The sequence below is a fragment of the Centruroides sculpturatus genome, unplaced genomic scaffold (genome assembly GCF_000671375.1).
Source record: "Centruroides sculpturatus isolate CEXI.00-Female unplaced genomic scaffold, Cexi_2.0 scaffold1762, whole genome shotgun sequence".
Lineage (NCBI taxonomy): Eukaryota > Metazoa > Arthropoda > Arachnida > Scorpiones > Buthidae > Centruroides > Centruroides sculpturatus.
The window spans coordinates 1-27,159 of record NW_019385897.1 but is presented as its reverse complement, the minus strand read 5'-3'; the positions used below and the strand labels follow the sequence as shown (position 1 = coordinate 27,159).

General features: G+C 26.8%; 2 long non-coding RNA genes across 3 annotated transcripts in view; both read left to right on the top strand.

Moving 5' to 3' along the window:
• The window catches only part of LOC111612461, a 42,623-nt gene extending 18,364 nt beyond the window's left edge, over window positions 1–24,259 (top strand). For both annotated transcript variants that reach the window (XR_002754607.1, XR_002754608.1), the window contains exons 4-7: window positions 10,776–10,847; window positions 20,091–20,220; window positions 20,306–20,406; window positions 23,821–24,259. This is a non-coding gene — a long non-coding RNA (uncharacterized LOC111612461). The remainder of the gene's footprint in view (window positions 1–10,775; window positions 10,848–20,090; window positions 20,221–20,305; window positions 20,407–23,820) is intronic.
• On the top strand, window positions 5,553–8,267 carry LOC111612462. Its single transcript, XR_002754609.1, has 2 exons — window positions 5,553–7,988; window positions 8,023–8,267. It is a non-coding gene; the product is annotated as an uncharacterized LOC111612462 (long non-coding RNA).
• Window positions 24,260–27,159: the final 2,900 nt, after the last annotated feature.

Here is a 27,159-nt window from a genome sequence, read left to right as displayed (position 1 = left end):
CACTTGTCAGAACCTAAATTGAACAAATACTCAATCATTTCTGATTTTGTTCAAGGTGCAATTTCTCCCAGCTGTTGCCATTTTAAAATACTCACTACAGGGTATACTTTCCTTTATTTCTTGTGGATATTTCCTCATATTATTATGACGACCTGTTGTGCAAGGCTAGAAGCAATACCCATTCAATGATGTGAGTCATTGGTTTTGAAATTCAGTACAAATAGAAACATCTAGTGTTAAAAAAAATGTGCCCGAGCAGAAACGAGATGTATTTGGAATAACATGAAACAGGTTGAACACATTGGTTGATAAGAAATGATGCTAAGATCATACTTCTTGAAGTAATTTCTATTGGGGTTGGTTAGTACATTGCTCATGCAAAAACTATTACAGTATAATTTTTCATTGCCACCTTATGTAACTTTACATAAGAAACAACTTACTAAACAATATAACAAACTAAGTTTCATTTGCTATCATTTCAAATTTGAAAATTTGGTGTTTCACTGATATAAAGACAGGCATGGGTTATATAAAATGGAAACAGTTGCTCTTTTAGGATGAACTGCATTTGGCTTAGAGGCTGCACTTGCACGACGACAACAATATAAAGTAATTTTTTAATTATTATATAAATGGGTATTTAATATTAGAATTATGTTGTTTATGCTGTTAATGAACATACATTGTTTTATGACATACTGATTAATAGTATAAAATTATGGACAAGCTGTTTCGAAAAAAAAAAAATCAATATCACTCTAAAAAAATTTATGCACAAATAAAATTACAGTTAAGAAATTGTATGTTGGTAAATATTTAAAAACTTTGGGATAATTATAAAACCAATATATGTATTTAATATAACATATTCATATTTGAGTATTGGATAAGTGAATTTTGATGTTAACCATTGTAAATGCTTTAATCAGTTCAATTGTTTATGGTTTAAGTTACTGTTATATCAGTGATTTAATATACCATTATTTAAAAAACTTAAACATTATCGGTAATTGTGTGACGTTGGTTATAAAACTGTAAGACAATCTTTGTCAATTTTTCAAATCTATACATTTTATGGAGGCTTTGGTACAGCCAATTGTGCAATGTGAGGAATTGGGTACTTCACTATATGCTTAGGTTTAAATGATATTTATTGAGCAGAAATAAGTGATATATTTTTTCCTAGGAAAAGTGATCTTTAAATTTAAAAAATTACTATTCATTTTAATTATTTAGATTAAGAAATTTAAGTATAACAAATATTAAGTTTTTAATTTTTCATTTTTTTCAAAATGTTTAGAAATAATTAATCATTATATACTTTATTGACCATTTTAGTTAATTTTAGAATTTATGGAGTAAATTTGATCATAATAAATTTATATAAAAAAATATTACATGTTGAACAAAAAATTGTTTAAAAAATAATAGATATAATTGAAAAGTAAGGTTGGAAATGTATTTGCTTTTTTGTAAACTTATTTTATAATAATTTTTTTTCTTGATCTGGTTATGTTAATTGTTACAAAACAACAGAACTATTAAACAAGAATTGGCCATGACAGAATATGATAATATAATAATAAATAGAAAAACGGAATAATAATGTATAGTAATATGTAGATGACTGTTTTTTAATATACAATGAAAACAAAATAGATATATCGGGATCTCTTTAAAGCATATAAATAAATTTTTTAATTGAAAAAGAGAAAATGGTAGATTAGTATTCCTAGATGTAATAAACTGAAATAAATACAAAAATATGAAAAACAAATTACAGTATGTAAAAAGATATAAATGATGTAAAAATGTACTTGTTAAATGGTCGTCTCAAGTATATAATACAAAAATGGTTAAATAAATTTATGAATGTAAAATTAAAAAAGTAAATCTGGTGAGTTGTGTGAAACATATTTAATTTTCCATATATAAAAAGTCTTTTTAAAGAAATTAAAGAATTGAGAAAATACAAATAGTACCAAAGTGTAATACTATTCAAAAGAATGAGATATAGTACTTAGTAATAGAAAATATGAAAATTTGATTGTAGTAGTAGTTCAGAAATTTAATTGCAGTTTTATAAGCACCAAAAACATCAGTAGGTGAAACAGGTAGACAATTAGATATTTGAATTAGGGAACATGGTTATTTTTTTTATTGATCTTGTAATGCAGTAGTTCAGCATTGTAATTGCAAAGGTTGTGAAATTGTTAAAAATACTATAAAGTATAAAAAAATAAAAGATATACAATAAAACATGGATTTAATGAGTATTTAGAAATAACTAAATTGAAAGAAAATAGAAAATACTAAATTAATGATCAACATTTTGAGAATTGATGATAGGTGTAGATATCTAAATAATACAAATGTAAGAAATAGTAATCACCAATTTCTAAGTACAACTTATTGAGAATGATATGGATAATAGGTTGAAAAATAACTACTACAAACTCCATCAATATTTTAAATTTTACTTCAAAAATGTGAAAATTGAGATTAAAAGTTTCCTGGGGTACATTTATGATTTGAACAAATACAATTAAAATAGAACTGTGAAATATACAAAAATTTTTTAAATCAAATAATACTGTAAATTATATATTAAAAAATTATTAACTTTATATTTTTTCCACTTTGGATGTTCTTGTGAACTAGGACTTGTTGTTTTTTCTCTTCCCTCAGTATAACCATTTCCAGTTACAGTAAATATATTTTAATGTAATCTTGTCCAACACCAAGACTTAATTGTATGACTAATGAAAACAATGAAACAAAAATGTTCCAAATGTAATTTAAAAATGGATTGTTTACTATTTTATAGCTGTAGTTTTTGCAAAAATTTATTGGTTTTATATGTAATAATAATCTAATTGAAGAGGAATTTCAAGCTCTGAATTGCATTTTAATTTTTGTAATTTGTTCTATAATTTTTACATTATAGTTTCTGTGATAACCAAATAATGTTATACACCAGTAATCAAATATTTAAAAGCCCTAATATATGGTATAAAACTGTTTTTTTTTGTTTATGTAAAAAGGTATACATTAAATAGTAATGAATAAAACAATTTAACTTCTTGTTTAAGTTGTATAAATTGATATAAGGTAAAATGTTGGATGATGCTAATTTAAAGTACTACTTACAAAGTTAAAAGTATTTCATTTAGAAGAAATAAAAGTTATTAATTATAGATAAGGAATGAAAAATTCAATTTGATTTTCATATGAAGTTTTTAGGGAAAGTTATCTTAATAACAAAAAATTAAATAGTTGTTATTTGTGCATGTGTATTTGTATGTTTGTGTATACACACACAGCTTAACCAATGCAAAAAGCTTAAGTTATATATTGGTAGTATATGTCTGATACACTCCAAAGTGTATTTTATTTTCACTTATTAGATTAGTAAATTCTTTTTACTTGTATAAAATTATGTATTCTTACAAGTGTATTTAATTGAAAAATTTAATGTAAATCTCTCTAGGGATTACACAGATCTTCAGAGAAGTATTTTATCCTTTAAGAATTTCTAGTGAACATAAAGAATTTTATATTTTACTTTCAGTATATAAATAGTAAAGATAAAAATCAAAATTCACTTACAAGGTATTGTTGTAATGTCAAAGTAGCAAATTGGAAATCATTAATTATACTTTTTAATATTAAACTTTTAAGGCAAATGTACTTTGTATGGATTTATAATACAAACTATTATATACTGACAAATCTAGCTTTTAACATCAAAAAGTTTTTTATACAGATCAGGCTAAATAAAAATGGAATAATTATAAATGATAAATATATAGACTATACCCAAACTAAATGTCCAAAATGTATCAAAATTTTATTGATGTCTAGAGTTCATATATGTGAATGCTGTAATGAAAAAGATAAATTACAAAGGCTCCAGATGGGACTGCTGGCTAACTGTAATAGTGAGATGAAAATGTTTAAGACTTTTGACAAAGCTAATACTAACACAATTTATGTGTTATATAACTATGTTAAAACAATTTATTAAATGATAATTGTAAGGAAAAAAAAAATGTTAATGTAAATTATAGATTAGAAAATAGAATATAACAGTGTTGATAAGAATAGAATAGATGAGATGTTAAATTAATACGTGTTTTTCAAAAGAAAACGCCCTTGTAACAGGCGAAAGCCTTTTACAACAAATAAAGATTATTATTATTATAATACAAACTATTTTAAGGTTAATTTATAAATTATTTATTCTAAATATGTGAATAGTTTAGAATGTTTTACGATTATATAAATTAAACAAATTTTAAGCAAAATTTAATTTGTCTGATCATCCACACAAGTAAATGTTTCGGTTCTATGCAACGAAAAAGTAAAATAACAGTTAAATTGAAACGATTTTAGATTAAAGACTACAATTAAAATAAAATTTATAATTGATATATTATAATTACTAAAAGTATAAACCTTTTCTTTTCCCCCCAGTTGATCTTACAGGCTTTATTTTATATTTGATTTCATTCACCCATTCGAGATCTTTAGAGAGATGTGTATATGCTATAAAATTTGTAATTTATATAAATAAGGATATTTATTCTTGTGATTACATTTTCAAATAAACAGTAATTATAAAAATGTTTATTTCAAGATTTAACAAGTTTTAATTTACATAGTCTATCATTGAATTACATTGCATTATAATTCAGTTGAAAATGAATAAGAGTTAAAATTTTAAATATTATATAAGAATTTTTGAGATTTGTTAAAACTCGCTAAAAATTTCAAAGCACGAATTTTGCTAATGGTGGTTGTTTTATTAAGTTTCTTTCAATTTATTAATTATAATCTTTATTCGCAAAAATAGTATTTAAAATTTAAACTTTTACAAGGTACCATCAAATTTAATTTGCATTCTTAATAGTATTTGTATTAAATTTAATGGCTAATTAGATTGGAGAATCTTTGCTTTTATATAAATTTTGTCTGTTAATGAGGTAATTATTTCGGTAGATCTGTAGATAAACAAATAGGTAATTTTACAGAATTACTTCAGCGGACATTCCAGAATACTGTTTTTATATGGTTGGTTTTTACTCTTAAACCTCTGAATCAATTCTTGAACTACATTTTATATCAATACTAAATTTGTCTTAACTTTTAGTAGTTAATTTTTAACTGATTTAAATATTTTATTCAAATGAATTTGGGAGGAATAAATTAAATAGAATATTTTAATTTTTAATAAATTTTTTCCACAAATTAAATTAGTATATAATTTGTAATTTTAGATATATTTTTTTTAATTGAAAACATATTTCAGAATATAATGGAAAAAGAAATACGTAAAAATATTTTCTTGTCTGACAAATTAAGCAGATATAACAAGTTTAAAGTTAATTTATAAATATTCTTAAATTACCAGTATTTTTTAAATTTTCATTACTTAATTTTAAGTAAAATTGTTAAATGGTTTTTATTTAATAAAATTAAATAATTTTTAGGAGTAAAATATTTGTTTTATTAATTCAGTTTTACAGAAATTTAACACAAGATTCTTAATTTATGCTACCGTAACCTACATATTAACAGAATACACAATATATTTGTAATCATTTGTATATTATAAGTAAATAAATATGTTGGTTTTTTTTTGTATATTTTTAATAATTTTTAAACATAATGTAAGATTCTATTGTTAATTATAGCAATTTTTATTAAGATAGTCTGATACTTTATTGTTTTAGTTGGTAATTTTAATGAATTTATTGGATTTGGTTTTTTATTTTCAATTTAGAAACATAAGAAAAGATAATCTAAAATGAAATTGGTCCACAAGCTAGTTAAAACTTCTTAAATTACACTATTTAGACTTCATTGCAATCATGATCTTCAAATGTGTTATGATTCCAAACTATTTGCAAGTCAACTTGTTAAGTAATTCAGTGTCAAATTAATGGTTCGGTTAAAATATAAGCAACGCAAAAATTTATTTAATAGGATACATATGTATAAACCAATAATATGTCTCCACATTGTAGATCTGCGCAAATTGTTTTTTATTGATGAAACATTTCTATGGCAAATATTTTCTTATACAAATGATACATGGCAATGCACAATGAGCAAAATAAGCCATCCCCACGTTAACGATGAAAAAAATACCCAACATTCACATTTCTTAACCATAAAAATTTTAAATTTCAGTACGTTTACCCAACTTAAAATATTATCTTAAAAATTAAGGATTGTGTATATTGTTTATCAAAGTTAAAAAATTTAATTTTTAAGATACATAAGAATTAAAGGTGAGAATTTTGAAATTTTTTTTCCACTATTTATTCAACATTTTAAAATAAAGAGCAGATAAAACATAACAATTAGTTATTACTACAGAAAAATAGATTAATGAAAATAAATAGAAGATTGTGTCAGAGATTGAGAAATGAAACAATCCAATAGAAGAAGAAAAAAAATAAATTAATGAAAATGGTAAATAATGATGATATATAAAGGGAAAATATAGATCATTAAGTAAAAAAGTAAAGTATTAAATTGATGATATTAGATTGAAGACACACGCAAGTGTGGAAAGTGTAACCTTTCGTACATTTGAGGTTGTGTTTACTATATAAATAGTAGTATAAATAAGTATAAATTTACAAAATTGGAAAATTAGAATTTTAAAAATTACAAAAACTATAAGAATTCTTATGAAAGGGCTTTATCATATTTAGTAGTAAATTAATACAGTCCAACAACAAGCAAACTACAGATTTGATAAAACTAACTCTGGCAGTGGCCTATAAGTAAAGGTCTTTTGTGAGGTGTGCTCTTTGTCATTTATGGAACTATTTCATCAATTATGAATGTTATGGTTCTTTTAAAATAATAGAATTTTACTTTTTAAAGTGTTATCTATTTGTCTATAAAAATCTAATATAAACATAGGTATGGTAATAGATCCCAAGTTAGTAGAAATAAGCAATTGATGTAGACAGAGAAATGCTTAATTGCCTAAAAATTTTACGTAGATGGCATAATAATAATTGATGATAGTGAAATAATCAGAATGACATTAGAATTCAATAATTTAAATAACATTAAATTTGAAATGTAAGCAGTTTTTTTAGATGGTTACAATAATATTTTTTAAATATTAATTATTTAGATGTTACAATTGAAAATTTTTTAAAAAGTATGAAAAGCATATGTACAAAAGACAATACCATATGAAGTTTATTGTCACTAAATTGATCTAATTTTATTAAAAGAAGTATAGTATAGAAATGTATGTGAAACAACTAGATCAAATGAGAGGTTAAGAGGAAAATAATTTGGTTAAAAGTAGTAGATAAATGGTTATATAAGAATAGTTCTAATGTTAAACACAGTGGTGTTGGTAATCATTCGTATTTATAATTCCCTTATGTTAGACCTACTTATCTAACTTTTTATATTTACTTATTATATGTATAAGTTCAGGATTATAAAGAAAGTGTAAATTAATAAAAACAAAACAAATAAAATTTGGATAAAATGGAAATAAGTGGCATAGTATGTACATGTGAAAATAAAAAATACTATATAGCCGAAAAAGAAAGGAAATTGAAAGTTTGCATTTTCGTGTTTTTTAAATTTCAGTCGGATCAAATACAAATTACTGTGGTATTTTCATTGTAAGAGTACAAACTAATATTGATTAAAATAGTGTCATTGTATTATGTAAAGAAAAAAAATTCATTAATTTAAATAGTCTGAATGTAGACAAATGTTGGGATGATGTCATACATCAAAATTCCGAAAGTAGAACAGTTAAAATGTTGAAATATAACTTTAAAAGCTTTAAGGGAGCAATGTTAAATAGGACTTGTTGAAACAGGTGGTTTGTGTTTTAAGATGTAAGTAATGTTGGTTAATGTAAACAACTGTAAAATTTAATAATTACTGTAGAAAAGTTGAAGTAAAAACAAGACTTGCGAAAATGAATACAATAGGTGGCCTTAAGGTTTTAGAAAATGAATACAATAGGTGGCCTTAAGGGTACTGGTTGTAAAAAATTTATTTAAAAATTGTGGATAAGGTTAGATAATTGTAAAATTTATTATTGTAGAAAAATGAAGGCCAGACTGTATCACTGTCCAAATGCGTATTTTACATTGGAATTACAAAATTCTTTACTTTAAAATAATACGTATATTAAGTTGTAATATTTGGTCAATATTGTAAAATACTCTTCTGCATATAAAGTAATCACCAGGCTCAATAATATTAGTGACATAATAAATCTTTGAGTCTCTGATTTATTATAATTTCTAAAAAAAAACTTTAATAATTTGTTTGAAATTAGCTTTTAAAAACTGATTCTGATTGAATAGGTTTCAAATCTATACAAATAAATAATACATGGTTTTTGAAGATTAATTTTATATTTCTTTAATTAAAACTCTTATAAAATTGCATTAAAGATACTGTAATTCGATTGTGAAAATTTATAAAAGTTTTTTTAAGAATTAGATAGATCTTGATAGAATATAAATTAATCAACAGAAAACTATTCAGCCATTTGTAATGTAAAATAATTTATAAAATTTTCTATATAAATTTAAAAATAAATTGTGCCATTCATTCGCCAGGTTGATCGATTTTATTACATTGATTTAGATCCTAACCAAAAATTTGAATCAAGAGAAGTGTTATCACAAAAGTATTAATATCTTAAGTATTTTATACAGTAGATGTATTACATTAAAGAAAAAACTAAATTTCAGAATTAATAAGTTTTTCAATATATAACTTTAATTGTTTTTGTAATTATAAACTCCATAAAAAGATATTTGTTATTAGTTTTTTGCAATTATTCTTAAAGGCAAAATTTTTCACATTTTAATAATTAATAAATATTAAATATTGCTATTAATCAAGTGCAACATTTAAATTTATTAATGTTGAAATTATTATAAAACTTTAATTTTTATGTATTGAATTTTTTCGTATTTAATATTTTGAAAATTTATACCGTTGTCCTGGTGTAACCGAGCTTGAAAACAATGGAAACAGCTTTATTCACGGACAGCATCTGTTAAAATAGAATTGTCTGCTTGCAATTGTTGGTATATGGAATTTCCAATAAGTGGTAAATTGCATTCCTGCTTGGAAATGCATTTTCAACAATCTAAGCTTTTTCGTTTCATAAAATAAACTTTTGTGATTGTCCTTTGTATCTAAAGATTTGATCTGTCTTTTCCTTTAGTCCATTTTATAGTTATTTAGAGTTAGTAGAAATATTTCATATTAATAGAGCATAATGGAAATAAACATTTTAATATTAATTTTTAATCCACAAACAATTGAGGAACCAATATAAAAATCATAAACCTTCTTTTAAGAACTAATTTTATCTGAATTTAATTAAAGGATAACATGTTTTTCATTTTGAGGAGCAATAAAATGTAACTAGATTTTAAAATAATATAGGTTAACTTTAAATTTAATGTGATGGACATACCTACAAGTGTGAAAAGGTAAATAGGATTTAAACATTTTTTTGGTGTTAAGAGATGAAAATAGACTAATTTAAAAAAAATAATAATTGAAAATACTTCAGATGCTAATGCATAATATTTTTCGATAAGAATAACAGGTTTATTTCACTTCACAATATATTAACTTTTCCATTTAATATATTAGTCTTCCATAGCTGTAAGTTTTATTCTTATATGATATCAAAGAAACTAAAATATTATGTAAGCGAAACAATATATTGCAGAAAACTGGAGAGCAATTCACATTATGGATGTATGAAAGTGTGTGTAATCTATGTATAATGAAGTTATATTGGTTAAAATTGGATGTAAGTTATTTTTTCAAAGTATTATTTTAAATCTAAACCATAGGTGTTCATAGAAAATAATCAGATTAACTTTAGATGATACACAGAAAAATGAATTAAAAACTTGCTTGAATTGAATAATACAGGTTGGACAGAAATCAGCTGTGATAATGCTTATAAAACAAGTACAGGTGTGTATTAAAGAAGGAAAACTATAAATTGTAAGCCACAATCATTGAGAAATTAGATAATTATTTTAATTACTTTTTAATATAATCATTATAAAATATAATACAGTTTTTTTAGTTTTATTTAATTTCTGAGTGTATAAAAAGGGATGCGTACAGAATACAACATTATAAGACAAAACAAGTGATAAGTATAGATCATCAGTAGACTGTTGATACTTTTTAGTAGTTTTTCAAGATTATATAGTAAAGAGAAGTAAATAAGATAAAGAATTGAGGTTTAATATAATTAATAATATATTACAGTATGTACAAATATTTAATATATTTATGTGCTGTGTACAAACCTATAATGATAACACATTTCCCGTTTTAAAGGTTTCAACTTCATATCAGCAAAGAAATTTTTTGTGAATAATAGTTACAGGCAAAAGGATACATTTATTTATGGGTTTGATAATCTACTAAATTGTTTATGGCAAGAATCCATAAAAAGTTATTCGAAATAAATGGTGTCAGTGATTTACTATTCTCAACTGATAAGTGATTAATGCGAATGACATTGTACAATTGGCCAATTTGATTTATTCTGGTATAAAATTTGAATGTGAAATAGTTAATATGCTTATTAATTCTATTTAGATATAAAAATAGTTGCAAAAATATAATAAAATAGGTTTTTATAGATACTATAAACCATGTAATGTTTTGAAAATAATTTTTATTTATATATGCTTACGTATGTTAAAATTTAACTACAACAGATAAAAAAAAAACAGTGAAAATGGAAATAGAAGATGCAGTTGAATGATTGTCCTAGAAGACTTAATAAAAAGGTATGATTAAAATATATAATTTTAGAAGAAATAGTACTAAAGATAATCTTAATATAGGTCTACATTTATAGTTTTGTGAAATATAAAAATGGTGCCGATACCATTATTTACAATTTATCTTTAACACAATGCAGTGTTATAACTTTTACAGTACAGACCCAGGTTTTTATTATGTTGGAGACTTTTAAGGCAATTTTGCATTTATACATCAGAAGTTTTTTCACAAAGGACTGGTCGGTAGTGGACAGTGTTAATCGATGAGTTATTGGTTTTAAAAACTTTTTAAAATAAATTTTTAAAAGTAATATATATAGCTTTATGGAAACTGTTAGCAATATACAGTAAGTTTCGTTTATAAAATTTATGTACTTGTACATATAAACTGAGGTTTTGTAATTTGTGTGTGTATTTTCCTCTGCTACAGTCTGAAGAGGGCTACACAGTGGCCAAAATATGTAATGAGATGATGTATACAATAGTAGATGCAAGGTGGAAACAATTTTAAAGTCTTTGATTTGTAAAGGGAAGTGATGTATTCCTTGCAAGTTCAAAAGAATTACAAATTTGGTACAACAGATAAGTTACGCTGCCATCTTCATTAAAGTTTTTAATTAACATTTATTCAAATTTATTAGTCATAAAAATTTATTTTACATCAATGAACATTATTAATTCATCTGAAAATATGTTCAATAAAGGAAAATTTCAGTTTTAGAATTATATAAATGCAATCACTCATTAGAATTTAAACAAGATTCAATGTCATGAGGTTTATTAAAATGATATATTTATATATTATCAACTTTGTGAGATTGTAATGATTTTTATGATATTGAATGTAAGTTGGTATTTTTATAAAAGTATGCTGGTTGGAATATTTAGAATTGCATTTGGTGCTTTCAGCAGTGATTTAAAAGGCTAACACTTGACAAAATGTAATAATTGCAATTGCATGGTTTATTATTGTATACAATATTTAATCATTATTTGACTGAATTTTATTATGTTTCTTCTTGGTACTATAATATATACAATAGAAAAGTAAAGTGAAAAAATGGGAAAATATGTAAATAATTAGAAAGTGTATAGAAATGTAAATACGTAAAAAGTGTGTGTACATATATAACATACATCTACAAATACTATGTATATGTGGTGTTGGTTGATATGGAAAAGGAAAAATTAGTAAAATAAATATGTAAAATAAATTATGCACAAATTAAATAAATACAAAAATAAATATAGCATATGAAAAACTATTATTTATTGTTATCTAATGTATTAAGAGAAAAATAATAGGAAGTGAACATGATAAATGTGTTTAAATGAAAGTGTAAGTGTGCGTTTCCCCTAGGGTGCTGTGACTTCCTCACAGCAACACCACAAAATTTATAAAAATTATTATTATGTTAGGGCACCTTGGGAAAATTGCATTTAGCAAGGGTGCCTAGAATCAAAAAAGTTTGGGAACCACTACATTCATGAAGTTAATGTCTAACACTGTGATTGTGTCAAATGTGTTTTGTTAAAACATCAATATAAGCTAAAACTTTATGTTAAAATATAAAATTTATTAAAATAAAAAACTGAAAGTGAAGGTATGTATAAAGTAAAAACTTCACTGAATAACAAGTAATAGTGTGTGTATAATGTAAGATATTGGGAAAATAACTTGCAAGACACAAGTAAACTGAAAGTTGGTTTTAATGTAATTTATGTAAGAAAAATAAAAGACAAATGATTGTGAAAGGTGTTCCTTTACATCTCCTGCCACCCAGATTTCCTCTATAGATTTTCTTGGCAGCTCTGTCATCTGACATTTACTCAACATGCCCCAACCATCTGTCTGTTACTCTTTATTTCCACAACTATATCAGTATAACCATACAGTTCTACCAATTCACTGTTTTTCTGCATCCTCCATTGCCCTGCCTCATACACTGCCCCAAATATCTTCCTTAGAATTTTCCTCTCCCATTCCTTCTCAAGAGTTCCTCTACAGCCACAGTCATTGTTGAAGTTTCCGAACCATACGTCACTGCCAGTCTAATAATTGTGCGATAAATAGCCACCTTCAATCTTCTACAAAGCCCAGTAAGCTCTATTTTCTGCTGCAATCCTTGCCTTTATCTCTCTCCTTTTAAGTTATCACTAGTTACCAGAACTCCCAGGTACTTGAATTTTTCACATCTCACTTAGTTGACACCATTTAACTTGATATATTTGTCTTCCCTTGCAGCAACTTTCCCAGACAAAAGCAAATACTGTTTTACTGTGGTTTATTAATCAGGCATGCAATGACCAGCCTCCACTGATCCTGGCATCTTTCTTCTCCCGTATTTCCACTATCGTCTACAGATTGTCTGCCTCTTCTTTTAACATTTTTTCCTGGCCTCATTTCTCTCCATCATTACCCTTTTTTACAATTGTCATTAAACCATCCCGGTCTTTTCACCCCTTCTTCTGTCCTCAAAACCTCATTTGCAGTTTCCTGTAGTGTCTTCATTATATTCCACTTTCCCTCAATACTTTCCAAAGCCCAGTTTTGTTTAGCTTCAAAGTTCTCCTTTAATTCAGCCTTGTACTTTCCCTTATCTTTAATTTTGAGACATTATATCTTCTTGGAACTTTCCTTTTCCCTCCAAATCTGTAGATCGCAACATGCTGACTATATTTCACTCTGATCATATGATCCGAGTCAGTCAGCCCTCCAACTATCAACCTCAAGAATATTAGAATCATACCTCCTGTCAATTACTAGATTATCAATTTGATTGAATGTAGTACTGTCTGGTGAACACAAGTAATTTCCTTATATTCCTTCTCTGGAGCCACATACTTCTCACCATCATTTCATTTCCCATGGCAAAGTCTAAGTCTTTGCCCATTATAACTTGAAACATCATGCAAACTTCCCTTTTCCACTGTCTCTGTAAAGGCTTCTTTCCCTCCTACCTTAGCATTTGAAGTCCCCAGCACAATTTTCACATCTTGCCTTGATATGCTGCCCAGTTCTTGCTTCAAACTACCATAAAATGCATCTTTCATATCATCCTCATCTCCTTCTATAGGTCCATAAACACAAACAAAAGTGATGTTGAAGAAATGGGCCTTCACTCTCAAAGTACATATCCTCTCATTTACAGGCTTAAAATTCAAAACTGCTGCTTTATACTTGTTGGTAACAAGGAATCCTGTGCCACCAATTGTACCACTGGCCCCTGCACTATACAGAATTGTGTAGTTACCACTTATTAAAATACCATAACCCTTCCACCTGATCTCCTTGTACAGCGACAATACCTGTATTATATTTCTTCATCTCTTGTCTGAATCCCTGTAGAGCCCCTGGTTTATTCAAAGTCCTTACATTTTATGTAGCCACATATATATTATTTTTCCGGTTTCCTATCCCTTTTCCTTGCCTGGGTCGTTCCATTGTTTTCAGTCTGGCTATTTTTGTCCTTGAGTTGCGTAACATATTAATTTTTCTGTTTTGGAGTTGTTAGCCTCGTGAACAACTCCCAACCTGAAGGACATTAAGGGTTTTTATGTCCTATTTCCTAAAGATTGAATACAACACCCTCTTTCAAATTTTCTGCAAATTTGATAATACTGAATATAAATGTAATAATTCTGTATTTTAGCAAACTGAAGAGGTGTAAAACATGTATTGGCAAACAAATGTATAAAGGATACATACAGTACTGCATAAAGTGAATATGTCAAGAGTGTGAGGTCTAAAATTATATATTTGTTTCACAATGAACTGATAAGTGTTTAAAAAATTATAAGGTGGTATATTTTAAAAAAATTCATCACAAATTGATTCTCAAAAAATATTTTAAATCCACTCAAAGCTAGACAATGAGACTGGGAAGGACCAGAATGATGACAATGTTACTGTACGTACCAACAGGTGATTTTTGTAAAATTAAACTAATTTTAATTGGTTTCATTTTAAGGTGAGTTGATGTTAAATATTGTTTAATATAAGTTACTGTGATTATTTTATTTCAATTGACATTTCAGAAATTTTTAATGCCAATCAGTTTTTGTTAATTAACAAATTGGTATTATGTATTAAGCCAAATATTGCATCGTATTAGTCTAAATATTTTACTTATATAGGATATTATAATAAACATTAACTTACACAAGTTTTAACTCAATATATGAAATGTTAGTTAATGATACATAGCAAAGGTGAATTTCTAATGGAATTAGTAAAAGAAAAAATACATTTATCATATATGATACGTATAAAATAAAAGGTGAATACCCTGCAAATTCTGTTCATGAAATATGGGTAATCTAGTGGATTAAATTATCTAGGGCCAAAGTGGTTCCTATCCCTTAAAATTAAGATTAATGAAAATAAAAATCTTTAAGACTGGTATTTATTAATAAAGAAAAACATTGCTTTCATATATTTTTTCAAAAAAAAAAAAAAAGAGAAAGTCTGCTTAAAGAAAATGAAATAATTTATTTGGAATTATTTGAAATTTAATACTCCAATAAACAGATCATAATCTTACCAACCCAGAAAGGCTAAATAACAATGGTTTGACACTGAATGTAATATTTAAACTTTTTCTTTAAATTTAAAATATATTCTGAGTTTTAACTCTATAATCCTTTATCATCATGTGTAATATGGGTAAAGTGTAGTAATAACAGTTATGGTTTTATGGAAATTGGTGCTTAATAGTTTGTTTTTGGTTTTTTTCTTTTATGTTAATAAGGTTAATTGTATGTTAAGCAGATATGTCTTGTTTAAATGTAATATAAGCCATGATAAAGAAAATGGCAAAAAATAAGAAAAATGCAAATAAATTGTGGCAAATAGTAAATGATTTTAGAATTAGAAAATTAAGTAATATTGCATTTAAGTGGAAAGATATTTTAGACACAATTTCCTATTGTTATAATTTTGTAAATTCTGTTTTTTAAAGAAATTAAAAGTAACTTGGATATGTCTTCACCAGGAGCAATTTTATTTAAAAAATATATTGGATAAAATTTAAATGGTTTCTTAATAAAATATATATGGTATATATTATCCATGTATAAAAAATGTTCTATTTTCAAAGTTTTTGATTATCAAATAATTTTTCTTTATTTATTGAAACTACAGAAATACCAAACCGAGAACAAATTTATTCAATTGGTTAATATACTATTTGGTAAATACAAAGTTAACATAATTTATGGCATATAAAATGAATCTCTATAGATAAAGGGAGGTTTATTGAAGGGAGATTTCGTCGTAATATTTAATTTTTAAGTGATTTATTAATCAGATAATGCACCATGTGTGTTTAAAAAATTAATTGGAGATGGGATTCTTCATTATATATTAATACAATGTGCAGAGGAAAAAAAATGACTAAGTCATTTTCTTACAGAATATTGTAAATATAAAATGATATTTAGAAATGAATTGAAGAAAATAAGTAAAATTGATAAATTTTATATTAATTATAACCAAACTTGATACATAATTAAAACATTTTATTTACACTATTTAAATGTTTGAATCAATGTAAAAATTATTTATTTTAAGTATGATATCAAGGGTGTCCACTGCAACTTTTCCAGAGGGCAAAAGGATACACTCCCATTACTCATAAATCATTTTAATAAATATTGAATATGTATTCATATTTATTTTATTTAATAATAATAGGTAGTTCATGTCAATATTATTTAATGTAGTAGGAGCATATATATTGCACATCTATACCTGTGCATATGATGCATTTTTCATTTGAGAATTGGAAAAGATTGAAAAACTTGAACAGTTTCAATTGTTGTTTATAAGAAAAGTTCCAGGATATGAGTTATGATATGACAGAGTTGGTTTAATACTTTCGAGTATCAAAAGAATAACTAATAAATCCAATGGTTGAATATATATTAAGACAATTATAAAATGTAAAAATAACTTTAACTAATACTTGCTATTATAATTTTTGTCAAAAATAGTGAATTAATATGGTATGCCACTTGGAACTTGTATTTCTTTACATCATTTAAATGTTATATATAATAAAATTTCAAATTTACTAGCAGATGGTGACAAAGAAATAGAACAATCAACATATACCATGATGGTATCTAATGTCCTATCCCCATACTTTAACACACCAATTTATATTTACATTCATGTATGTTGTTAGTACAAGTCTGTAAAAGTTCAAGAATTACAGTACAGTAATGATATATATATGAAGGAAAATTGTCAGTTGTGTAATTCAGAAAAAATGTAATTTTTATATTGGTAGAATGTCAAAATATTTACATAAGGAAGTAAGACGTTATTGATAAAAAAAATTCACAAATTAATGAAGTTATATTTAATTTTAATGCTAAAAATAGTAATGCAGTGTATAAATTTTGACAAATATCAAATAATGGATGTTAATATGGTTTATTTTAATTTGTAATAATGAGATTCTTCACCTCCTTATCACAAAGTGTTTCCTTAAATACAATGTAGTTAATCATTAACACAATTAAAAGTTAATGATGGTATGTTAATTTTTAGAAATTTTTCTTCTTTAATAATTTGAAACAAATTCATAATTTTATATTAAGTTTAAAGATTTAAATAGGTTTACAAGTATCATACTGAGAACAATTACTTAATGTATTGGTAATACCATAAATTCTATAAATATTAACATTAATTATCAGATCTGTATACTTTCCAATTACTAGATGTAAGTGTGACTAGATTGAGGATTTTTTTTTTTAAATAAGTTATTTGTATATAATGTCTGTTTAAAAATATAAAACTAGATGAGATGGTTAATCATTTCAGAAAATTTACTTTTAATATTGTCAAATATGAAATTAACATGTTCTACCATATACAAACCAATATTAGTGACAATGTTTGCAAAAATTTGGATGGTTTTTAAGAGTTAATGGTTTATATATTATTTATATTGCATTATAAGACCTAGAATAAAATTTTAAACAGACTATTTGATATTCTTGAGGGCAAGGGCACACTCCCAGGCAAACTGGGATGTACTGTCACCCTCAACAATATAAGAAAGCTCACTGATGTGTTCTAATTACAATATAAGTAATAGTGGTATGGGCCATACCAATCACAATACTGGAATTATTGATTTTTAAAATTATTAATGTTCAATTAAGTTTGGAAAAAAACTTTACTCGAAATTTTCAAGGATGGATGTCAAATATTTACAGGTATTAATGTAAAATAGTTAAATCTAAATAAAGAGTACATAAAGAAACAATAATTTAGATGAATTCCTCGATAATCATTGTACTGTATGGTTTTGTGAAGTAAGTTAAATCAAATGAAGTGTTGTTACAGTTGATGATGATCTGATTTTTAACTTTTATCAAATTTTGGCAAATATTTTAATAGGTAGAAAATGTGTGAAGAAACTTTGTGTGAATTGCTTATTTTTGAATAAAGAGTTGTGACTCCAAATTTAACCAGAAAATGATTAACAAAACATGGTTTTTTTTTCTTTATTTTTCAGTGTCATGTTTGAATACCATTGTCGTCATCACAAACTTTTATGGAAGTTTTTCCCCTCTATTTTAATAATACAAAAATCTTAAAAGAAATCATCACTTTTAGTTTCTAGTAGAAATTAAAGAAACTTTTTCTGGTGTAAAACCGATAATTATCAAGAAATTCCGAATATATCACATTATATATGCTAATTCTAAGTGTCTCGTTAATCTAATTCATGCTGTATGAAAAACAAATCTGATTGTTATCATAATATAGAATTTATGTATAATCTAATGATACCGTAGTAGTTATGCCCTCAAAGTATGTCGTACACCCAGATAACTGTGGAGATTACACATTACAGGTGAAAATAAAGATGTTTTTGATTGAAATTCTCTTTGCTAATCAGAAACTAAACAGTAAAATAAGGTCCAAGTAGACTGTTTTACTTTATATTAAGGGCATAGAGGTAAAAAGAATTAATTGTGGTGATATTCAAAAACTTGAAATAGATAGGTTGATTTGTCCTTAGAATTAAACAACTTTTAGGACTTATGCGCAAGAAAAATTTTTGTAATTATCATCTTTCAGTAATTACAACATGAAAATAAATTTTGGAAAGAAATTTAAAAATTCTTGCATGTAATAATACAGCTGTTATGATATGGTTTTAGAAATTAAGTTAATTTAAAACTAGGAATGTAAGGAATTGATGAGTGAAGTAAAGATTTATATGGGATTGTCACATTTTTACAAGTTTAAAAGAAAGAAATTAGCAGATGTTGCATCATAATAACAAAAACAAAACACAAAAATCATTTTAAAAAAACATCAAAATTGAAATGTGTTTAATTAAAAACCTCAGCCAAAACCTTAAGATCATCTTCAAAACCAAAGTTTTATATGAAAATTTAAGCATATATTAATTTAAAGTTTTCAAAGTACAAAATCTCTTTTAAAATATTAAAATATTGAGTATCTGATTTCAAAGCCAGAATCTTTTTAAAAATATATTATTTACTAAAGCATAATTTAATTACTTATATTATCAAATATATTACTGTTGATTAGTAAACAACCTTCACATAATGCTAAATGTTTAGAAGCTATTATGCAGTTTTTATGCCTTCTCTTAAGATTTTACAAATCTTAACAAATTATCTAATATAAAATTTGGAAGATATTTTGCAAATTTAAAAAAACTCTAGCAATAATCAGTTTATTTCAATTGTCGGATTTCTACCTACGAAAAGAATTAAGTAAAAAATTAAATTTCAAATAAACAACCGGATTCTTTTATCAGACTATTGTGACTAAATAAGTAATTCGGATGGAGGTCGGCAGTTAGGCCGCCATTTCTTGTTAAATTTAACAATAAGTAAATCAATTTAAATTTGGGATATTATGGAAGAAAAGATGGGAATGGGACACAAACCCACGACTGCTTGCCATGCATCTACACCAAGCGGGAGTTGTGGATTAAGTAAAAATCATTCATTCTTGATTACCTCTATTACTTTGAATTGATAACTGCAAAATATATTTCAATTAGTTTTTTTTATAATTAATTTTAAAAATTTATTCAAGAATTTTTATAAGTAAATCATAGTGTCAAGGTTGTTGAATAGATCATTATAATTGGCAGATTAAGCAAATGCACTAAATCTGAAACTGAAGTTTACTGCATTTGTTTAATCTTGTGTAAATTTTTTATTTAAAAAAAAAAATTTATATTTCAGAAATTTTGAAAAAAAAGATCTATCATGTAGTTTCACTACAGATTATATAAGCGACCCGTTTTTAATATGGCCCAAAAAGGTAGAACTCCATCAATTCACAATCCAGAAATGTTAACGTAAATAAATACTGGTAAGTATAATTGTTCAAAATTGAAATTTATTAACTATTCAATACTGAATGTAAAGTTCACTTTTGATTATTCCTTTTTTTACAGGAATATTCTGTATTCATCTACGATGGATTGAACTGGGAGTCAAAACTTTGAGTGCTGAATAGTTGGAGAATTTTTGCCACGAGAATGCGGGACCATAAAAGGTAAAGTGTGTATGAAATGCTAGATATTTTCATAATCAAATATAAATATTAGCAATTTATCAAAATGTTCGCTATAAACTTTTTTGCTTTGATGAATACTAATCAAATCTAACTGTTCAGTCATGTCACTTTCAGAATTTACAAACAAGCTTGCTCTATTCCTTGTGAGCTATGAGTTTGAGGATCAATCCAGTATCATGTTCAATAGTGTATTCAACAAGTTTTTTATTGGCCCCATTGTCTGATTTATCATCCCTACCAAGCATAAGTCTTTTCTACTGAATCTGACTGCATAGGACCAAAATAAGTCAGCCTTAGTTTGATCTTAGATTCCAGTGTCTAGCCCAATGTAATTCAGAATTTCTTTCCATCCAAGACGTGAAACAACTGTCTCAAGAACTATAACTCAAAAGAATTTGGTTTCCTTTATCCAATTTTTTATAATTCAACTTTACCAGCCATAAGTGGTAATAGGAAAGACAATAGCATTGACTACTCTACATTTGACTTTATAACTTTGTGGAAAAACAGAAGTATCATACTATATTGTCTGGTTCCACTTTGACCAAGTAGTATTCTGCATTTAACTTTGAGTTTAGATGGCCCAGTTTGAAATGTGAGAGACAAGGTTTTTCTTAGCCCACTAAGGCCAAAAAAACCAAAAAAAAAACACATAAAGCAGAACGTTAAAAAAAATGAATTTATTTATGCATGTCATAACTGTACAGGTTCAATAAGATACTAATTCTAGGACAGTTACTCCATTTCATTAACCCTAAACTTTATCATTGACGCAACAATTACAAAATAAAAATGGCCACGACACCCCAAATTGCGATAACACTTATCCAATACAAACAACAAAAATAATTATTACAACAATAATTTTCCCAAAATCCTTAACACTAAACTTAATCTAATAAAAGAAAGTTGAAGCTAGGAGATATAAAGTAGCGAAGATGATAGATAGGATAAGAAAGAATACTCGGGTAGTGCAAACGTCATTTGGTTATCGTGAGGTCCTCGTGGGAGCTTCTTAAGAAAATTTTCCCTTTTCTTGGTTTTTGAGGTTTTTGTATATTTGGTTCCAATAGCCAGTCACATGTTCGGACTCGGCAACTTAAATGTCAACTACAACACACACAACTTTGAAATTTCCGGGCCAAAGTTAGACTTCATCCATCTCTCTTGAACACTGGTAATATCACGTCTTTGTCTCTTTGCCATCTTCTCTCTTCAAGCACTAGCTCAAAAGTGACTTATTTCTTTGCATGCCCTCGTATACATTATATTGATGAATTCTAGGAAGTGGCCCTCACCACCAAGAAAGAATTAAGATTAGAAAGTTCTAGAATGTGAAAGAATAAAGAGCAAGAAAAATTGTCAGAAGGACAAAATCATACAATATGCCATGCAGCCACAGGTGGCTATTAGAACCTAGGAAAATGAAATTTTATACACAGTCTATTTCTTTGCTGATACATTATTTTTCTCAGTGTTTAACTGTAATCTTGGCTTTTCTGGATAAACCATTTTAGGTCTTTCATTTTCTGCCAGCAAAGTAGTGCCATCTGCGCATCAGAATATCAATGACTAACATCAATTTTAAAATCAAACCAATATTAGAGTTGTCTGAGTTCAGGTTTCTTTGTCTATGTATAAATTAGCAAAGAATGGGGATAGAATATGGCCCCTTTCACTCCTTTGCCAATCTTTAAACCAGTATGTCTTCTTAAGTTCTGACTATACCCCTTAGTTGTCATACATTGATTTTATTAGCAGAACTAATGTTCTGCTAATAAATGGAATGGCTACTTTTGATAGTATATTCCATAGTTCAAGTTTTACATAATCCTTGTTTATTTTATACACATAAGGGACACTGGATTGTCACTGTGTCACTAACTCAAAAAGATTGAAAACCATTTATCTAACAATATCTTCTCGGGAGGTAGGAAAATGGACTTTCATACTTCCCTGTTGTGTTGGTACATTAGGAGAATAAACACTGGTAGGATTTACACTGGGAACAGATCAACTCCCATTGTAAATTCTCATCTTGCTTACGAGTATAATTAATGTTCTAAAAGTTCAAGTTTAAAATCCTTGATACATTCCACTCATTTTTTACGACTTCAAAATGGATTCAGATCAACTTATTAAACATTTATTCTTAACTAAACTATTTTTAAAACATTCATAAAAACAAAACATACAAAAATAATTAATTTAATTGTCCATAAAATAAATAAATAAATATATATATATATTTATTTATTTATTTATTTATTTTATGGACAATATATATATTATATATATATATAATATATACACACACATTTAGAAAGCCTGTTTCAATCATTAATGTAAGTTGTTCTATATTACTGTACGATGTTTCACATATTTGTGTGACTTCACTAATTTAATCGACAAGAGAACTTTCCAAATAGTGAACATCCTCCCAAAATATGTTCATTCATTTGTTTGTTCTAATCTTTTTTGTGTATTCCGATTAAAGACCATAATTCATCAAAACTTGTATAATATGATATTTTAAATATAAATATTATTATTTGATAGGAATATTATAAGTACATTACATTAGTAGCAGTTAGTTTGGTCATAGATCTTTCTGCTCTGAAAGCACTGAGGCTAGGTTATGTAGTTAGTATGTTATAGTCTGGTCCTGTGGTTCCGAACGTGGTGCAATTGGAGAATGAGTTATTAATGGTGAATTTGAAAGCCTGCTAATAGTTCTTATATCTTATTATTCATAAATTAAGCTATGAATGTTTTTTGAAATTTTCCTCTTTCCTTGCCATTTTCATCTTGGTGTCTTTTCTGTTTAAAATCTAAATTTTAGGTAACCTTTACTCCTAACCCCTCCATTGTTATTTGGAGCAAGTTAAGTGACTTGAGACTCCATCGTATGTCGATTCGTCTGGCGATCTTAGAATAAAGTATTTAGTGTGTGTGCACAGTTATTATTATTATTGAAGGGCCTTGATACATAAATGTTCGTACTTAAATATATTATAAATAATTTTTATATGAATTTTATATGTAATTTTAGTTCTCTATTATATCTTTTGAAACTTTATTTATTTTTAAGTGTTTGTTTAAACCAAGTTAATGACCTTTTTGGCTTCCTCCATGTAAATAGTTGTTGTTTTTTGAATAATAAGATATATATATATATGTCATGGGACATTGGTATTTTAGAGATGCTTAGGTAAGGCACGACCATAAAAACATTGGGAATCGCTGGTCTAGTCAGTGGTCACATTAAACCAGTCCCTGCTATTGGGCTCATAGATTTACTTACCTGTATGAAACTTTATTCTATGTGACTAGAGTATTAATGAATTTTAATTTTTCTGTTCTATTTTTAACAATCACTTGTTTGTATTCCAGGAAAATATACAAAGAACACGCCAAGAAGTAAACTACACCGAAACTTACCGAATCCCCAGCGGCGGTGCTCGGACTTTTTCCGCAATACTTTTTTCTAACAAACTATTTAAGCACATTTGTCAATTTTAAGAGATTTATCACAAATACATTATTAAATGTTTTGTAATGTTTCAATTATTAATGTATATTGTGAAAGAAAAGAAACAAAGAATACTTCATGCTGTTTTAAGTTTTGGAGTTTTTGCAAGAAATTTTGTTTTAAAATTATTTTGCATATTTGATTGTGAAATTCAAAGTATTCTAATTGCATCAAATTTGAAAATTGTAATTATTAAAAATAATAATAGAAATTGAATTGTACAATGTGATGTATATTTGTCAAACAAAAATTTTGTAAGTAACTTTTCTATTCATATCTTAATTAAAATTTTTAAAAGTTCTTTTTTTATTTTTGAATCATTAACGTGACTCTTGCATATGATTGTATAAATTTTGTATGAAGTAAACTTTCATATAAAGTTACTGGATGAAAATGTAAAAAATTAGAACAAACATTGATCAATTAGTATAAATTTTTGGAAAAATTATTTGAACAATTAACACTTAACTTTGATGCATTAACAGGGCACAAAAAGCAGGAAATTGTCTTTAGAACACTTTTACGTAAATTATTATTTATAAAATACAATGAAAGTTTTTTATAGAACATTCCTTAACACCGAACCTTACAGCATTGCATGTAAATAAGGCATGCATTGCACAAATAGCTGCAATCATCAAATTATTTTCTGGGTATGTGCATAAAGAATACACAAAACAGTATCTCATCTATACTAAACAAAATTGTCATAGATAAGTTATTATACAATCGAGGGAATTCCGTAAGAACATAAATGCAGTTCTATCAGATATGAGCCCTGGAAAAAAATAGTGTTAGTGCAGGACCTGTAAGTTTTTCTCCAAAGTCTGATTTTTGATTGATGAAGTAGTAAAATTTCAAAAATAAAATTGCTGTGTTTTTGTATTGATACTATGTGAAAAGAATAAAGGGATTGTTCTTACCTAATTTACTATATTCCGTGCAGGAACTAAATGGTCCTGTTGATTAGTACTGTAACTGTGCAAATGCAATGGGTCCTAAAATTATGTTTAATGACAAATGAATTACATTTTAAATTATAAGTGGTGGATTTAAAAAGAAATCAAATGAGTATATAATATAAGAAAAACACAATTCCAGTGTAAATGTTTGTCCTTGAGTCTTCTGTAATGATAGAAAAATTTAAATGTTGTTTTTGTTATTTAGCCTATCTTAGTTATTGCTTTGTTTCCTACTTGCGAGGCCATCAAATGCTTATATGCCTTGGGAGTCGAGTGTCTCTCTGTGCTTTGTAAGGATACCAGTAGCGTGCCGTCATTAGAAGCGGTGGATGCGCCGCTTCCTTGTATTTTCTAAGAAATAAATACATATTAATTTTAATTATACGAAAATAATCGCGCAATATTTTATTATAACCTCATTACTTATCTTATTACAAATTTCTATACTACACGCGAAAAAAAGGTAAGATCGCTATTGTATATTTAGCCCAGCCCACAAATTAAAACAAATGTATTTTTTTTCTATTTATATTTAAATATATTCAAAATACAACATTGACAAAAATTACAATAATCACAAGTCTATATTCTACAATATTAATTTTTTATTTAGAAGTTTGCTTTGTTGAGCAATAATATTAATGACATCATCAGAATGTATTTCGTTTAAAAAATCCTTCTCCACTGACATTAACAGGAAGGCTTCTAGATATTCTTGCCAGATACTTATAAGTATCTCAGTAGCGTACCGTGGGTGTCAGCCGCCCGGGGCGGAGGAAAATTTCGTCCTCCTTATTTAGGTATTTCAATTTAAAAGACTAAAATTCATAGTGCAGCGACCTGTTTAAAATAGCTCTATTGGATATTAGTGGTGTATATGAACGTGAATGAATCGTGCACGCAAAAAAAGAAAAAGGTCAACAGGTTACGCAGGATTTCCTCGGATGAAAAAATTACTAGTTCACCCTGACAGCGAGCCGATTCCCGGACTGTCCGGGCGATAGCACTATTATTATTATTTATTGTGAAATTTTGTCGGCCCCTAAAAAGTACCGCCCCCACTATGGTACGCTACTGAAGTATCTTAAGCCTGCTTTTAATTAATTTTAACACAGAAAAGCGTTGTTCACCGGACATTTGTGTTACAGACATAGATAGCAGATATTTGTATGCTTGACCAAGTATAGAATAAGCGCCACCTAACATGCTATAATATACTATAACAACAAATAGAGCAATTTTTGCAAGCAATACAGTAAGGATAAAATCGCATCTTTATTAGTTTCTACTTGATCATCAGTAGAATGTTCATTTTCGTTTAATTTTATAAAAGTTTCATTGACATTTTCCTTTAAAATATTCCATGACGATTTAAAATGTTGCAGTTCTGAAATAATATTGTGTTGAGTAGCTACTGGATTAAACTGTATTAAAATACTGCTTAATTCGACAACCAGTTTCTTATTGGAGAGGGGTGAGGTCCCGGCCTCTCACTATAAAATATATTATTTTTAATTAAATCGTTTGGAATACAGAGAAATTATTATTGAATAACATTTTTTACTTACCTAAAATAAAGGAAATAATATAAGTGGCCATTAAATTTGTTATGATTACAATCATCGCTTTGGTGGCTAAGTACTGTACAAAACTAATAACTCGCATTTTTATAGTTTAGCATTAGGATTCACAGGAGAGGTGAATAGTTTCTAGCAATGTAAACAAATGACCAATTTTCTCTGTTTAGAAAGTAGTTTTGATTATTTTTCTCCTAGGATGCTTTCTGTTTGGGCTAATGTAGTATTTGACTCAGATCGGTCGAACTAATTTAATTTCGGATAAGGATATGGCCGGGTAAAATGATACAGGCCTACACATATAACTATATTATACACCTTACTTAACAAAAAAAATATATGAATTTTTTAAAATTAAACTTAACCAAACGGTACATTATGTACTGTACATATTTAGAAAAAACGGCCCAAATTGTATACGGCCCATGTGAAATTTTCCACATCTTCCACATGGCCAGTCCGCCCCTGTAGTTGACGGGAGTTTAAAAATATCCGTTAAAATATTTGCTATTTTTATTCCGCTCTCCGATTTTATATTACTCGCGGATTTCAATGTTAAACCGGAGATATTACGATTTTGTAAGTCCCACCTTTAAGGGAATAGAGAGGTTGAGGCGCACGTTTTAAACGTGTAAACGTGTACGTGTGACGTTCGGCGCCG